The 18,578-nt window shown below is 43.4% G+C and overlaps 1 protein-coding gene across 1 annotated transcript in view; it reads right to left on the reverse strand.

Annotated features, from left to right (window-relative positions):
* Nucleotides 1-18,578, reverse strand: part of LPXN (leupaxin) — a 45,151-nt gene that overhangs the window by 25,226 nt on the left and 1,347 nt on the right. The gene's annotated exons all lie outside the window — the stretch shown is intronic.

Here is an 18,578-nt window from a genome sequence, read left to right on the forward strand (position 1 = left end):
GAAGAAAACGAGGACACAAGCAACATCAGAGAGTAGTCTAGATGGCAGAAGCTATTAACAAGAAAGAGCAACCAAGCTAGGAGAAGCTGCATCAATTTGCTTTTGCCTGACCTAAAAGGAAATGCAAGAGTCTACACCCTCCTCTTCTCCCCTCTCTTCTCCTTTCCTCTCTTCCCTGCTGAGTTAATTGAATATAAACAACTTTTGCACTTTGAACTCAGTTGCAGCAGAAGAAAGTTGAGGGCATGGGAGAAAGTGGGAGGAAGACACAGAAATTGAGACATTTTGAAAGCAGCTATAAAATTGGGATGACAGAGGATTAATCAGGACTGACCTTACCAAATTGGCACAATTGGAGGGTATGCTAACTAGAGCAGTAGTTCTCAACCTTTGGTTTTCCCGGCGTTTCAGATTTCAGCTCCCAGCTAGCTTGGCCAATGGTCAAAAATTCTAGAAACTGAAGTCCAAAACATCTGGAGGACCAAAGATCAAGAATGACTGAATTAGAGAGACTATCAAATTTCACACATAAGCAGAAAGTGGCGAGAAAGTCCAAAAGGGTCACACAATAACTAGAATTCTGACATTACAGTCAGCCCTCTGTATCCATGGATTCCTTATCCACCAATTCAACCATACAGTTTGAAGATATTAAAAAAATATATAAGTTCCAAAAAGCAAACATTGATTCTGCTGTTTTATGTAAGGGACACCATATTTTACTATGCCACTGTATTTAATGGGACTTTTAATATCCACGGTGGGTCCTGGAACCAAACCACATCAGATACCAAGGGCCCACTGTACTTTAAAAAGGTAAAGGTAAAGGTATCCCCTTTGACAAGGTTGTCAAGTTATGTCTGACTGTAAGGGCAGTGCTCATCTCCGTTGCTAAGCAGAAGAGCCAGCGTTGTCAAAGACAACTCTGATCATGTAGCCAGCATGACTGCATGGAATGCTGTTACCTTCCACCAAAGTGATACTTATTTATCAATTTGCACTTTTACATGCTTTCGAACTGCTAGGTTGGCAGAAGCTGGGACTAGCGATGGGAGCTCACCCCATCACATGGTGCTTGGGCCTCGAACTGCTGGCCTGCCAATCTTGCAATTGTCAGTCAGCATCCTAACTGGTGAGCCACATTGCACCAGCGTAATTGCAACACCACATACAGTGTTGGTATGGAGGAAATTGCCATGTGGATGTAGTGGCCATGAAGGAGGTCAGGCACTAGAAATACTGACTGACCAGGGGTCTAATCTGCACTGCAGAAATAATGCCGTTTGACATCATTTTGACTGCCATGGCTCAATGCTATGGAATTCTGGGGTCTATAGTTCATTATGGCAGAAGAGCTCCCTGACAAAGAAAGAAAGCTAATTCCAAAATTCCATAGCATTGAGCCATGGTGGTTAAAGTGGTGTCAAACCGTATTATTTTTGAAGTGCAGATTACATTTAAACCAGCAGATTTGGTCTGACTTCACTTGCTAGCACTATGCAACCCTAGTAATAGGACAACCGCAAGCATGCTACACCAAGAGGTTCCTGGCCTTATTTTAAAAGAGGAAATTTTGCAATACCAAAGACATTAGTTAGAAGGAAGTTGAAAGAACTGAATCTTTTCAGGATGCTTGTAGGTTATTTAAAACCACAACACCAGAAGTTCAGATTCGGAAGAGTACAAAGAATTCTAAAATTTTGCCAGCATAGTTCATGAACAAAGTCTTGAAAATAATGAAAGACACAAAAATGTGCCTTTAAAAAGTTGATAACTTGCCTCTATGAGAAACAAGAAGAGACATAATTCTCAGAAATCCTGTATGTTAACATTACAAAAATGCCCACGTGTGTGGAAGGACTGGGAGAAGGGAGAATTTAAATCTCTGATTGACAGAAAAATATATACTGTATAAAGGCAATAAGAAGTCTTATGTCAGAAGCAGATAATCAAAAAGTAGGACAGGAACAAACATAGGTCATTATCAAACGATGAAAACTTCCAGTCTATTCCAAAGTCATCCCGGAGTCAATCAAGGGTATTCATGTTAATGCACAAGAGATTATCACACGCAATCGCTGTCATTGTGGAATTGTTCGGAGGCCGAGCCAAAGTCAACCCTGGAATAGCTAAATTCAGTGAACTACCTTCTCCCAGGCTGATTTGCATTCAGTTCAAAGTTGTGTTGCTATGGAATGCATTTTTGCTTCGGGCCTGGTATTCCTCCCCCAACCTAGAAAGCTACTACAGTTCCCATGAAGCTTCGCTGCAATCTTGCTTCTATTTTGCTTCTGGTACTCCTTCCACTTCTAGTGCTGGCAAGGGGGAAAAGCAGATGTTTCTGATGGTATGGGCGGAGAGCTAGTGGAAAATGCATATGTGATCATTTTAACGTGAACAAAGCAGTGTATGCAAATCCCCCCCCCCCAGATCTGCAAATGGGGGTTTACTTTGGGTAGTCATATTCTGATGTCCCCGGGCACGTTGTACATCCAATGTGATGGGGAGGGAGGTATCTTATTTTGCCAACACATGTTTGTGATATATATATATGCATACACACACACACACACATGCACGCCCATGCCCATGGCACGCCCATGGGGGAAGTAATGTGTATATATAAATATGTATATAAATGTTCATACATAGCCCATGGCACACCCATGCGGGAAGTAGTGTGTGTGTGTGTGTGTGTGTGTGTGTGTGTGTGTATAGATATAGATATATATAGATATGTATATAAGTGTGTGTACATATACACATAGTTGTATATATGTATATGTTTGTGTATACACACACACACACACACACACACACACACGCCGTGAGGGGCTTAAGCACACACATTCTATTTTCAACTACATGTGCTTGGAGCATATAGTGGCATACTTTCTGACACTTTTCCTGGTGGCACATATATATACATATATGCGTAGGTGCGTCCATCTATATGTGCAGATATGTATGTATAAAGTGAACTTATAATGTGTGTAGACCAAATGCCTGTACCCACAGATACTATATATATCTATTCTCTCATCTATATTTCATGTGCAGCCTGCATTCATGCGAAACAGGACACAGAAAACAGGAAGCAGCTCCCTTCTTCACCCCGGAAGCGTTAAAGTTAACGATGCATTCAGAGCCCCACTGGGCATGCGCAAGGATCCCAATTGGAATTGGAGAATCCACATGGTATGTACTTTTGTGATAATTTATTTGCACTCGTTCCGCTTTACATTTGGTACGACCACAGTGTCGTTCGTCACATGTAGTAATTAATCACGTAATTTGGCTTATTTTCGAATTGGCCCTGCTTGGCATTTCCTTCGGGATGGAAGCACATATCCCACGTATGATAACGGCCATACTTCAGTTAACAAAGGTCCCAAACACACTGCAGAAATAATCCAGTTTGAGACCGCTTTAACTGCCCTGACTCTATGCTAGGGAATTCTGGGAACTGTTGTTATGTGAGACATTCAGCCTTCTCTGTCAGAGATCTCTGCTGCCACAATAAACTACAATTCCCAGGATTCCCAAGCACTGAGCCAGGGCTGTTAAAGTGGTTTCAAACTGGATTATTTCTGCAGTGGGGTTTGGACCATAGTTTCTTAACCTTTGTTCATGAATTATGCTGGCAAAGTGGAATTCTTTGTACCCTTCTGAATCTGAGCTTCTGGGGGTGTGGTTTTACAAAACCAACAAGCATCCTGAAAAGATTCAGTTCTTTCAACTTCTAACTAATGTCTTTGATTTTGTAAAGTTTCCTCTATCAATATTAAGGCCAGGATCCTCTTGGTATAGCATGCTTGTGGTTGTGCTATTACTTAGGGTGGCAAGGTGGTAGCAAGGGAAGCCAGTCCAAATCTGCTGGTTTAAATCTAACCTGCACTTCAGAAATAATACAGTTTGACATTGTTTTAATGGCCATGGCTCAATGCTGTGGAATTCTGGAATTTTCTAGCTCTGTGAGATATCTATCTATCTTTCTTTTTCAGAGAACCCTTGTGCCATAATGAACTAGAAATATCAGAATTTCATAGCACTGAGCCATAGCAGTTAAAGTGATGTCAAACTTCATTATTTCTGCAGTGCAGATTAGACCCCTGAGCAGTCTATTTTTTCAGTGCTTGACCTCCTTCACTGCACTCACATGGCAATTTCTCCCCAACACCACTGTCGGTGTTGATGCAATTACTCTGGTGTAATGTACTAACATGATTCTAGTTATTAAGTCTCTGACAAATAAGCTTCATTCAACAGCCCAGCCCCTCTTTTCCTCCTAGTGCTCAGCTTATCAGGAAGATTTTAGCAGCATTGGCATTGGGAGGAACTTGGCAGTGGGTGAAGGAGGACTGGAGAAACACAGACTTTCAGTATTAGGCTGTAGCAGTATGTCTGCAGTAAACAATGCAATAAAGTCTAAGGACTTTTTCAAATGGGCAAAAAGGATGGGAGCATTGTGCTATGCTCCCATCAGTGTTGCACGATTTGGCAAAGATTTTCAGATGATGTTGTGTGACATCGGGATAATTCTGCCATTATCCCGTGAATAAATTTTCCCATGAATGAAAAGTGGCCAAAATTATCCTGACGTTATCTTGTGTTACATCATCTGAAAATCTTTGCCAAATCGTGCAACACCGATGGGAGCATCGTGCTATGCTCCCGTCCTTGAAAAAGTCCTAAACTGGAAAAGAACGGGAAGGATCCTACAACAGCTGTATGTGCCTGCCTACAACAGGCAAGGTAAACAGCCGTGGCCTCCAGAATCCCTTACTGAGCATGTGTGAAGAGCAAAATAGAGAGAAATGGGGAAATTAGACAAATTTGTTTCATCAGTTTCCCTTTGCATTTTAAAAAAACATAGATCTGGCCACCAAAATAGAAATCATGAGAAAAGTGGAGGCTCAGGAAAAAAATAATCCCGGTGTGCATTTTCAAGTGGTTTGTAGAAGATTATATTTTTTACTTTGTCCAAAGCTTATCTGATCTGATTGTTTAATGTTGCATGTGTATATTGTAAATCTTTTGTAAAAAGTTTGCTGAAACATGCAGAATGGCTTTTTTTCCTTGGCGGTGCAAGAACCTATCCCTATTCTTTCCATGCTATTTCTGTCTCTGAGAACAAATTTTCTTTTAAAGAAGTAATGCTCAGGAACACATCTACTTTATTAATTAAGGTTTGCCTGTACTTGGATTGTCAGATAACAAAGATATGAAAGTAATGCTAAGGGAAGATACTATATAGGGAAACTATAGCAATGTTGCATCAGTTTTCAGGAAAGGCCGTTATGGAGCTAAATTACATAGAGATGACAGAACATATTTCAAGTTTACTTTTTTTTAAAAAGAAGATCACTGGATCCAGACATTACACATGCCCCAAAGTCCTCAACAGTTCAAACCCATGCTTGTTTATTGATAACTAAGCTACATTAAATCCAAGGCATTCACTCCCAAGAGGCTGAAGAGAACTGAATCCTAAAGAATTCAAATGTCAAATTGCTGTTCTCATAACAGAAGCATGTAGCGTTCTTATTCAGGGATTGGAACATTGTCAAAAGGGTTAGTGATGGAAACTTGGGAATTAAGGATGAGCCTAATCACAACCCTACATGAACTGGTAGAAAGCATTGTTAAAGTTAGTGTTATAAAACATAAATTTTATGTTACAGAAGAAGAACCTTTGCTAGGAAAAAAATCAGCAATCAGAGAGTTAGCAAGCATGTGAATGAAGAAGAAGAAGAAGAAGAAGAAGAAGAGGAGGAGGAGGAGGAGGAGGAGGAAAGTTGGGAATGACTGCTTTAGTGCACACTATATGCTAGGACTTTCAAAGGACTTATGAAAATTCTCTTCCTAAAATACCTGGGTAAATTAAGCAATCAAGAGATAAGAAGACAGATCTTTTTGTGAATTAGTAACTGATTAATGAACTGAAAGTATATGGTATAAATCAGGGTGGGCGAAGTGTGCCCAGTAGGGCACATGCAGCCCCAGGGCTGTTTTTGTGGCTCCCAGAGGCCATTCTCTCATATATTTTCTACCCCCAACAGAGTACCTCTAATGCACTAGACAGTATGAAATGCATTTCCATCATGTTTGAAGCTCCTTTGCCACCCCCCACCCCCACCCGATTGAAAACATTAAAAAAAAAAACCTACTTGCCCTAAAATGTCCACTGAGGGAGGGTGGGGGTTCATTTTCACCACATTTTGTTGTTCCCCTGGGCCAATTTAGGCCCAGGAAAGTCCTTTTGTGAAACCCAAAATCTATAGAAAATGCCCCCATACTCCTAGAAGGATTTGTGAGCAAAATTATACGCTCCTAACCTTCCCTGGTTGCCCACTTCAGTATAAATGGTAAATGGACAGCTCTCCAAGGGTTACTCAGGGATTCACATTCAGAATGATGTTCTTCAGTTTGCTCATACATGAGTTTGGAGAAAGCATAGAGACAGTTGACCTTGTGACTGAAAGTCACAACATTAATCATATAGGGAATGATACAATTGTAAAGAACTTTGCATCTATCCAAAGGCAAATGAAGTGTTAAGTGCTGCAGATTCAGTACTTGACTGACAGCTGCCATTCCATTACAACAAAATAGAGATGAGAAGGAAGCCCCCCCCCCCCCCCCCCATTAGCTTGGCTCTGAGACTAAGGGCCCTTTTACACTACAGAAATATAGTGCTATGTTTGCACTTGAACTTCTATGGATTTCTGGGGTTTGTAGTGTGGGGTGGTACCAAAGGATGGTGACACCCAGTCTGGCCCTTTACCCACTGCGCTCACTGAAAGGGCCCTAATTCTGTTTAGCTTCTTGCCTTGAACTGCTTCTGTCGCAGCTATTCATAATTATTAGATTTTCTCATTTCCCTTTCCTTTCTTATCTCCCCTTTCCTTTTGCCTTCTGTCTTTTAGATTGTAAGCTTGAATCCTTTTAATTGATCTGTAAGCTGCTCTAAAACCTTTTCAGTTGAAGAATAGAGTTCAGCTGAAGTGCAGCTGAAAATGTGTAAAATAAACACATAAACAGCTGTTGATGGAAACCTGATTTTGCAAATACAGTGCAGTGATGTGGTAAGAAAAGATTTTACATTGTAGGATTTTACAGGCCAGGCAAATGAAACTACAAACTCAACTGAGATATCCAAAATTCAAATGCTGCTTATGACCAATAAAGCCCTATATCTACCCATGGGAACATGTCTACATCGAACACTCTTCGGGGGGAGTGCACTGTCTCTAACACACTCCCTCAAAGGCCTGTCTGGTGAGGACAGGAGAGAGGGCCTTCCTGGCAATGGGGTCACTAAGGGAGTGTGAGGTGTGAGGTCTGTACTGGGTGACACCATAAAGGGGGGGGGGGTGATATCCAGCCTGGCCCTTCATCCACTAGGGGAAGGGTGTGGAAGACACTGGGGGTGATGGGCACATGCCCCTGCTGGCCCCCTCACTGCCCTGGTTCCCTTCACTAAGGAAATCAAGGCAATGGGGGAAAGTCAAGGACGGGCCAGCAGATGTATGGATGAATTATGCACACCACTGCAAGCCTCCCTGCTGCCCTTGCTCCCTTCGACAAGGTAGCCAGACCAGTAGGAAAGAAGGTGAGGGCGGCAGATGCATGCATGACCCTGCTAGCCTCCCCTTGCAGTGGGGAAGCCCAAAGCCTCATCCACTGTCTCTCTCCCATTCTTTGCCTTGTTTGCCCATCTGCCCCCCCCCCCCAGCAACCTTTTCTGGGTGTCTCCAGGTGGCGGCCAGAGGACAAGTGACCAAGGGAGTGGGAGTGGAGGGAGGAAGGAGAGCACCACCCCAGGTGACACTAACCCCAGTGACACCACTGCTTCCCGGTGGCTTCTCCTATGCAACTCCCTCCAAAAGTGGCTTCCTCTCTGCTCTTTTTGCCAGCAAAGATCTTATTCAAACAATCCCCCCAGCTTTAACTGGTTGGGGTAGAAGGATGTGCAATGTATCAAGAAACAGCAGATACATTGCACATCCTTCTACCCCAACCAGTTAAAGTTAACGTGCTGTTTTTAATATGTTTTTAATTCTTTTAACTGTTTAAAATGAATGTTTGATTCAATTGATTGTTTAATTTTATTTATTTATTTATAGTATTTATACCCCGCTCTTCAGTCAAAAGGCTATCAGAGCAGCTTACATTAAAAAAAAAATTAGACAGTTCCCTACCCTCATCTTTTGTAATTGCAATCATGTTGGCCTCAACTTACTGTGTGACCTGATGAATCAGAGACCTGCAATTTACCCTGTCATCAACAGTCTTGAAAATTCAGGACCATGACTTCCTTGATTGAATATATCCACTTATCCCCCTGCCTCCTACTTTATCATCTATTGCCTTTTCAAATGAGTCATGTCATGTCATGATATGCCCAAAGTACAACAGAGTCCAAACAGAGCCCTGTGGCGCCTTAAAACCCTACAGATTTATCATGGCATAAACTTTAATGGACTGATCAGTATTTTGGAATAGATGGACCTCTAGTCTAATCCTGGAAGGGCTCTTGTGTCCTTAGGTAGAGGGTTTGGCTTGGATCTCCCCACTGAAGACTTTTTGGCTTTTAATTAATATAGTAACCTGCATTATTTAAACTGGCCACTGGATGTCAGAGTCAGTTTGCAAATGAAGAGCATCATAAATGCTATTGTATAATTCCTACTTGAATTGGGGAAAATAGTTGTATGGTAATTGTAGATAAAGACCTGCAAATGTCTTTTCAAATTGTTTTGCATTATGAATAATGTTGTCATTTGTAAACATGTACATCCAGGGTGGTGTAGTAGTTTGAACACTGAACTATGACTCTGAAGACTGGGGCTCAAATTTCTGCTCCGTCACCTTGGGCAAGTTACACTTTCTCAGTCTCAGAGAAAAGCAAAGGTAAACCCGCTCTGAACAAATCTTGCCAAGAAAAACCCATGATAGGGTTGCCATGAGTCAGAACCTGAAAGCACACAACAAAAACACTTCTCAAGTATAACTATTAAGTAATTTAAAAAAAAATAGAATAGAATCTTATGGCACATTGGACTTGTGGTTGTGAGAATAGACCAAAAATCTGTAATATTTTCATTTGATTATATCTGTCATCTCTACCGTCACCATAAGCAGCAACATCTTATTTTTGTTATGCATATGTTTCAATAAATATTTTTTTCATAACTGACATACTCCATTTGATGATGTAAAGAAATTATAGCTACTCAAAGTGTATGTGCGAATGCAATGACTTGCAGACAGTAATGGACTGTTTACAAAACTAGCTGTTTATATCCCATTTCTTAAAGTGTTATATGGCTGAGGGGCTCAATAGATGGGCAGCTCCACGCCACCTGGCTTTGCCCCGAGTCGGTGCTACAGCAGCCTCACGCTGTAGCACCGATGTGCTGCAAAAAGAAGATGCCTAGAGTGGCTTCTGGGTGCCACCATGACGGTGTCTGGATGCTGCATGGTGCTTGCGTCATCATGGCAGCCCCTGTGTGGATGGGAGGCTGCCATGATGGTGCCAGCGCTGTGCGCTAGGGTTCAGGAACATGTGGTTGCTGCGTGCTCCCGAACCCTAATTTTGGCCTGACGATAGTGCTTTCTTCCCATCTGTACTGGGCCAGAGTTACTTAATGCTGCTCTTATTCCCTAATATCTAGTAAGAAATTACTTGAAAAAATGCATGTCGGCTAACATATAAGAACTGACAAAAGGTATTTTAAAAATTTCCCCTGGGGAACAGTAAAGGACTTATTTCATAGGATGTAAGTCCCAAGTGTGACACTTTGCTTTTTCTCTCTATGGGGCTGTACATATGGGTGGTGAAACGCCACCCCTATTTGCTGTGTATCATTCCCGGAGCAGCCAAACCACACGGGAACGATACACAGCCAGGAAGAAACTGCCTAGAGCAGCTTCTTCCTTGCGGCGTCATAAGGGTTGCATGACGCCGCTTCCTGTGTACGATGTGTGGACGCTATGCATTGCATACGTCATCCTGGTGGCCCCCGTATGGATGGGATGTCGGTATGATGGCGGTGGCAGCATGTTCTAGGGTTCCGGAGTGTGTGGTTGCTGCACCCTCCGGAACCCTAGAAGCAGCGGCACCATGCTGCTTCCTGCCATGTGTACTGAGCCTGTTATAATCTGTGTAACAACAAGGTCAGAGTTTGGTTCTAGCAATGTGTTGGTCAAAGCCTATAAGAAACACAGCAAATCCACCATAATTAAAGACCAGATTGTGAACTAAGGTTACTTTCCAACATACATTGCCATGTGTTTTCAATCAAAGAGATAAATCACAGATCCCAGGAAATCAGAATGTCCCCACCTTCACTTTTGGGTATAATTAGAATACGTGTGGACAAAAAATAGTGAAACTATTTCACCTAAAGAACACCAGGCAAAGTTGGAGGTTCCTTTTCATTCATGTTTTGCAATAACCTGAGACTAACTGAGACAAAGAAGCTTGTAACACGAGCTTTCATAGACTTGAGCCTACCTCTTCAGATTCCTGGACCAGATAGTCTGGTCCAGTAGCAAATATGTACTCCATATTTCTTCAACATAGAAATTGCCCAAAGTCCTGCCCTGAGGTTGTGTAAATCTCTGCAGACTTTTGCACTGATTATCTTATGTAACACTTGTTTTGAATGGCAACATTACACAACTGAAGTACAACGAAAGGAGTACTATCACCAATCTAAGGAGCAAGTGAATGTGTATTGGCCACAAGTGAAGGAACCAAAGGGCACTGAGATGCTGCACTCCCTTACTCAAAGAAAAACATTACTAGGGAGAAAGACCAGCCTGGCTTAATAGATGGAATTGCTATAAGGAGCTTGCTTTGCCCTTCCCCACAAAAATATCCATACAAAATAAATTGAAAATAACTATTTCCCATTTGCCCTCCATTTTCTTTTTCTGTCACTTCTTAGAGAAGTGCTTCTCAAGCTATCAGATGCAGAGGATGAACATGTTTACACCAATGTGCCAACCGCCAGTACCATATTTGTGCCATATTATTATTGTAGCCACATAATTTTCTGTGAACGTGCAGTAGAACACCATCAATCCACAGACCACCATTCTATGTACTAGTTTCAGATTCCGCAGCTGGACAATAACTTTATTAGTATCAACTGGAATGGCACCAAGTCATGCTCAAAACTGATATCCAAGTTGGGTGCAGAAAAGGAAAAAGCACTAGGGATTATACTGTGGCACACCAAAGAAATTTAGAAGAAAATCAGTCTATATGTCATAGCTCTCAAATAGATAGGCCAAAAGAAGTGATTTGGGCCACTTCAGGGGTGTGGTGTATAGATGACGCATGCCCCTGAAGTGGCCAGAAACTGTGCCTTGCTCACTCTAAGGGTGGGGGGGAGGGGAAGCCCCACCCCGTGTGCAAACACACTGATCCAAGACAAGTGCACATTTTAAAGGGACAGAGCCACCATATGCGAGCAGCAGGGCAGCAATGGAAAGACGTGAAAGTGTGACACCTCCAATTGATGTCATAGAATCATAGGCCCTTATCACACGTGAGACTGGAACTCCAATCCAGAGCCAATCCGAAGTGAAGGGGAAGCAGAGTAAATTCGAATCCAAGGCAATCATGTGATGAATTATCACACATGAAGAATGAAATTGTGGTAATTCCTGAGTCAAAGCGGAGCGAGTGCACATTAAATTATCACACCAGTACATACCATGTGGATTCAATGATTCAAATTGGGACCCTTGCGCAGGCTCAGTGGGGCTCTGAACGCATCATGAACCTTTGCACTTACGGGGTGAAGAAGGGGGCCACTTCCTGGTTCCACTTTCACGTGAATGCTAGCCTCACGTGAATGATAGGGAATGTACCTATCCCTGCATGCCCTCTGCTTCATCCGAATGTATCACAGGCAAAATTATTATTATTATTATTATTATTATTATTATTATTTTGCAGTGAAAGGAATTTTAAAATAATAATAATAATAATAAATTTCTTTCACTGCAAAATAATCAGTGTAGAAGCTGCAGGTTTACTTGGAAGTAAATCCTTTGGATCTGAAGGAGACCTGTTTTGGAGGAGTGCAGAAATGATCCGGTTTCCCTTATTCTCCATGCTCCCTAAAGTACTACCTCCCTGAATCCAATCCACTCTCCTTCCCTTTGTAACAGTTGCCTTCTCTTAGGTTGCATCTGCACTGGGGAAATAATCCGGTTTGACTCCACTTTAACTCTCTTGACTCAGTGCTATGGAATTGTGGGAGTTGGAGTTTGTTGCTTCCCCAGCCTCTGATGGCCCACACCATTGCTCCCATTTCTCCCCCCAGACTCCTGTTTCATCCCTGTCAGCTACATCCAAACGTGCTCTCCGTTCTTGAAGGAGCACCAGAAGCAAATGGGGCAAAATTGCAGTGCAGCATCATTGGAAATGTGGGACCTTGGAGGTTTAGGGGGGTGTACCAGGATGGAAGCAAAGTTGCATTCCACACCAGACCAATTCGGAGTGAAATCTAAGTGAGCTTGGAAACAATTTTTGTGAATTCGCTTGTTACCGAATTCACCAAAATGAGGAGTCACTTTGGACTGAATGTGGATCAGCCTTGGAATGACCCCCACCCCACCCCGAAAGCAATCACGTGAGAGAATACATCATGTTTTAACGTGAATTCACATGGTTGGAACCGCAGTGGCTTCGGATCAGAGCTGCAAAACTCTCCTTGTGATGAGTTGAAAGAGACCACAAGGGCCATCCAGTCCAACCCCATTCTGCCATGCAGGAACTCTCAGTCAAAGCATCCCAAACAGATGGCCATCCAGCCTTTGTTTAAAGACTTCACCACTCTCTGAGGGAGTGTGTTCCACTGTAGAACATATCTTACTGTCCAGAAGTTCCTCCTAATGTTAAGGTGGAATCTCTTTTCCTATAGCTAGCATCCATTGTACTGTGTTCTAGCCTGGAGCACCTGAAAACAAGCTTGCTCCATCCTCAATGTGACACCCCATCAAATACTTAAACAGGGCTATCATATCACCTCTTAACTGTCTCTTTTCCAGGCTAAACATACTCAGCTCCCTAAGTCTTTCCTCCAAAGACATAGTTTTCAGGCCCTTCACCATTTTGGTGCCCCTCTTTTGGACATGCTCCCATTTGTCAACATCCTTTTTGAACTGTGGTGCCCAGAGCTGGACACATGTCATTGCAACATACACAAACCAAATAGTCGATGAGGCAGCATGGGGTGAAGAGGGGGGCATGATTGTACCTTACTAGCATCTTAATGGGTATAGCTCTGCTATGATGCTCAGTCATGGTGGAGGGTCACATGTGTGACTGTGTGGAGGTTCAATGGGATGGCAGTTGCCTGCAGTTTGATTCTGCAATGGTGCACATGGTTTGGGGGGGGAGTACGGTTATGACACAGTAGAAAAAGGTGACTTGAAACGGGAGGGGCAGATGGCCAGCGGGGGAAAGGAATTGTAGTTTTATGACCCCAGTCTTCTGCTATAGATCTGAACTGTGAAACAGGGATGATCTTCTTCTGGAAGGAAGATGAAATGACATCTCTTCTTAGCCTTATTCTCATCAGGCTAAACATTCCCAGCTCCTTAAACCGCTCCTCATAACCGTCATCCTTCGGCCAGCGAGGAAGTGAATAGGCTGGCTCAGCTCCATCAGGGCTAGCCTGAAGATAGAGGCTCATCCCTCCATAACTGTCATCTTTCGGCCTGGGAGGTAGGGAATAGGCTGGCCCAGCTCCACCAGGGCTAGTCTGAAGAAAGAGGCTCCTCCCTCCATAACTGTCATCCTTCGGCCTGGGAGGGAGGGAATAGGCTGGCCCAGCTCCATCAGGGCTAGCCTGAAGATCAAGGCTCCTCCCTCCATAACTGTCATCCTTCAGCCTGGGAGGGAGTGAATAGGCTGGCTCAGCTCCATCAGGGCTAGCCTGAAGAAAGAGGCTCCTCCCTCCATAACTGTCATCCTTCGGCCTGGGAGGTAGGGAATAGGCTGGTCCAGCTCCACCAGGGCTAGCCTGAAGAAAGAGGCTCCTCCCTCCATAACTGTCATCCTTCGGCCTGGAAGGGAGGGAATAGGCTGGCTCAGCTCCATCAGGGCTAGCCTGAAGATAGAGGCTTCTCCCTCCATAACTGTCATCCTTCGCCCTGGCAGGGAGTGAATAGGCTGGCCCAACTCCACCAGGGCTAGCCTGAAGAAGAAGAGCTCTCCCTCTAGTCCATCTGCCTTGGTCCAGGCATCAGAGGGAGAGAAGAACCACTGGACTTCATCCCCTTCCCCACCACCATTCCCTTCTCCTTTTGTGTCGTGTCTTTTAGATTGTAAGCCTGAGGGCAGGGAACCGTCCTATTAAAAATAATAATTGTAAGCCGCTCTGAGAACCTTAGGGCTGAAGGGTGGGGTATAAATAACGTAAATAAATAAATGGATTCCAGACCTTTCACCATTTTGGTCGCCCTCCTCTGGGAAGGCGATTAATCTAAATAAGACAAGCAGGAGAGCCCTCCCTCCATTGCATCTGCCTTGTGAGTTTATCACACAGGATGAGAGGCTCTCAATTTCGAAAGAGAAGAAAGCAAGGTCAATTCGAAAATTCACGCATTTACATGATTACTTATCACACCTAAATTCGCTGTAATGGCCTCCCTGAATGCGACCCAGATTGTGCAAAGTAAGCCATAACATTGATGGGTTCTTAATTGCGAATTGGCACCCTTGCGCATGCTCAGTGAGACTCCAGATGACTGGAGCATAGCATATTTAGATGAGTGAGAGAGAGGAACCAAGGAACCCCACAATTTACAAAAGAGGTTGGGGAGGGGGGAAGAATGGTTGAAAGAACATGCTCTTTTCACGTTAGAACGAGCGTATATTCACTCTTGTCATGTTATAATGTGAGTAGAATGGTTAACCAATAGCTCCTGGTTTATGCCCCTTAATTATCAGGCAGCAGCCCCCCCTCAGCAATGCTGAAGGACAAGTGGAAACATAATTGAAGCGGAATTGCAGCATGGCTTCATGCGAACCCCCTCCCTTCCAGATTGGGGGGGAACCAAGACCAAAGGAGACATGCACATCACACCAAACAGCGCACTGAGTGCGGAGTTGCCTAGGAGTAGGGTTTGTGACTTTGCTAGTTCACCGAATTTACTCAACTGTGGATTGACGCATGATTGTGTTCGGAGTGCGTTCGGACTGCCAGCGATCATGTGTGGTAACCTTTCGCATGTTACAGAAATTAATATTAATAAACCAATTTAAATGATGGGTTCCAGTCCATCTGCCTTGGTCTAGGCATCAGAGGGAATCATAGAATCATAGAGTTGGAAGAGACCGCAAGGGCCATCCAGTCCAACTCCCTGCCATGCAGGAAATCTAAATCAAAGCATCCCTGACAGATGGCCATCCAGCCTCTGCTTGAAAACCTCTAAAGAAGGAGACTCCACCACACTCTGAGGGATTTTGTTCCACTGTCGAACAGCCCTTACTGTCAGGAAGTTCCTCCTAATGTTGAGGTGGAATCTCTTTTCCTGCAGTTTGCATCCATTGTTCCGTGTCCTAGTCTCTGGAGCAGCAGAAAACAAGCTCGCTCCCTCCTCAACATGACATCCCTTCAAATATTTTAAAAGGGCTATCATGTCATCTCTTAACCTTCTCTTCTCCAGACTAAACATCCCCAGCTCCCTAAGCCTTTCCTCATAGGGCATGGTTTCCAGATCCTTCAACATTTTAGTCGCCCTCCTTTGGACACGCTCCAGTTTCTCAACGTCCTTTTTAAATTGTGGTGCTCAGAACTGGACACAGTATTCCAGGTGGGGCCTGACCAAAGCAGAATAAAGTGGCACTATTACTTCCCTTGATCTAGACACTATACTTCTATTGATGCAGCCTAGAATCATATTGGCCTTGTTAGCTGCTGCATAGCGCTGCTGACTCATGTTCAACTTGTGGTCTACTTGGACTCCTAGATCCCTTTCACATTTAGTTTCATTCAGCCAAGTGTCCCCCATCCTATATCTGTGCATTTCATTTTTCCGCCCTAAGTGCAGTACCTTACATTTCTCCCTGTTGAAGTTCATTTTTTTTAGCTTTGGCCCAGTTTTCTAGTCTGTTCAGGTCATTTTGAATCTTGATCCTATCCTCTGGGGTATTAGCTATTCCTCCTAATTTGGTGCCATCTGCAAATTGGATGAGTATGCCCCCAATTTTGTCCTCCAAGTCATGGATAATGATGTTGAATATCACCGGGCCCAGGACAGAACCCTGTGGGACCCCACTGGTCACTTCTCTCCAGGATGAAAAGGAGCCATTGTTGAGCACCCTTTGGGTTCATCCAGTCAACCAATTATAAATCCATGTAACAGTTGCCTTGTCTAGCCCACATTTTACAAGCTTGTTTGCAAGAATGTCATGGGGAACTTTGTCAAAGGCCTTACTGAAATCAAGATAAAGCCCTACATGGCTTGGGCCCAGGATACCTGAAGGACCGCCTCTCCCCATACATTCCGCCCCGCACCCTCAGAACTTCTGGGCAGCAACTACTTAGGGTTCCAGGGGCCAAACTCTCCTCTACAACGAGGAGGACGTACTCCATCGTTGCCCCGACCCTTTGGAACACGCTGCCCACAGAGCTCCGCTCGGCTACCTCCCTGGCTCAGTTTAGAAGGGACTTAAAAACCCTTCTATTTCGAACTGCATTCCCCGAATGAAGTCCTAGATGGCCTTCCTCCCTATGTTGTCGGCAAGATGGATGGCTGACCGGGGTTTTTAAGTTGTTTTTAATATGTATACTGTATGTATTGTTTTTATTATGTTGTTCACCGCCCTGATCAATGGAAGGGCGGTATATAAATAAAATTTTTATTATTATTATTATTAAGATATACGATATCCACAGCATTCCCTTCATCTAACAAGCTGGTAATTTTATCAAAGAAAGAGATTAGATTTGTCTGGCATGACTTGTTTCTCTGAAACCCATGTTGACTTTTTGTGATTATGGCATTGCCTTCTAAATGTTCACAGACTCTCTGTTGAATGATCTGCTCCAGAATCTTTCCTGATATAGATGTCAGACTAACTGGACGATAATTGTTGGGATCCTCTTTTTCCCCCTTTTTGAAGATGGGAACAACGTTTGCCCTCCTCCAGTCTGCTGGGACTTCTCCTGTTCTCCAGGAGTTTTCAAAGATTATTGCCAATGGCTCTGATATTACATTTGTCAGTTCTTTTAATACCCTTGGATGTAGTTCATCTGGTCCTGGAGACTTATATTCATAGGTATTCCTCTACTATCTCTTTACTTATTCTGTGCTGAAATCCCCCTATTCTGTCCTCTGCTCCATTATCCTCAGGTTGAGCACCCTTTTCCTTTTCTGAGAACACAGAGGCAAAGAAGGTGTTGAGTAATTCTGCCTTTTCTCTGTCCTCTGTTAGCATTTTGCCATCTTCTCCATGCAGTGCTCTTTCTTCTTCCTTTTGCTGTGGGCATATTCAAAAAAGCCCTTTTGTTGTTCTTAACCTCTCTAGCAAGTCTGAGTTCATTCTGTGCTTTAGCTTTTCTGACCTTATCTCTACACTTGTTAGCTATTTCTTTGAATTCCTCTTTGGTGATTTCCCCATTTTTCCATTTCTTATACATGTTCCATTTAAAATTTAGCTCAGTTGAAAATTCAGTTAGTCATCCATCCTGGTTTCTTGAGGCATCTCCCATTTTTCTTCCTCACTGGAACTGTTTGAAATTGTGCCTTCAGTATCTCCCTTTTGAGAAAGTCCCATCCCTCTTGAACTCCCTTCTCTTTTAGTATTCCTGACCATGGGATCACCCCTAGTATTTCTTTAAGTTTACTAAAATCAGCTTTCCTAAAGTCTAGAATGCATGTCTGACTATGTCTGGCCTTTCCTTTCCATTGTATAACAAAATCCAGGAGTGCATGATCACTCCCACCTAAGGATCCCACCACTTGCATGCCATCATCTAGGTCATCCTTGTTAGTTAGGATCAGATCCAAAATAGCTGATCCCCTTGTTGCCTCTTCCACCTTTTGGACAATGAAAAAATGTCTCCAAGGCAAATGAGGAATTTGCTAGGCCTTGAGGATTTTGCTCAGTTTGACTTCAAGCAGATGTCAGGATAGTTGAAGTCACCCATTACTACTACATCTCTCCTTTCTGAGTGTGTGGCCATCTGTTCTAGAAAGTCATAATCCAATTTCTCAGTCAGACTTGGGGGTCTGTAGTAGACTCCCACAATAACATCCTTGTTGTTTCCCTCCTCTTTAATTTTTATCCAGATGCTCTCCACCTGGCTTCCATGATTGATGTCCTGGATCTCTTCACTGGTGTAAATGTCCCTGACATATAGGGCTATTCCTCCTCCTTTCCTGTTTGGCCTATTTCTCTTGAAAAGGTTATACCCCTCTATTTCTACATTCCAATCGTGAGACTCATTTCACCAGGTTTCAGTGATGCCTATATCATACTGGCTTTGTTGTACTAGGAGTTTAAGTTCATCTTGCTTATTTCCCATGCTCTGTGCATTAGT

Source organism: Sceloporus occidentalis, unplaced genomic scaffold (genome assembly GCF_023333645.1).
Source record: "Sceloporus occidentalis isolate IW3139 unplaced genomic scaffold, rSceOcc1.0.p SCAF_4, whole genome shotgun sequence".
NCBI lineage: Eukaryota > Metazoa > Chordata > Lepidosauria > Squamata > Phrynosomatidae > Sceloporus > Sceloporus occidentalis.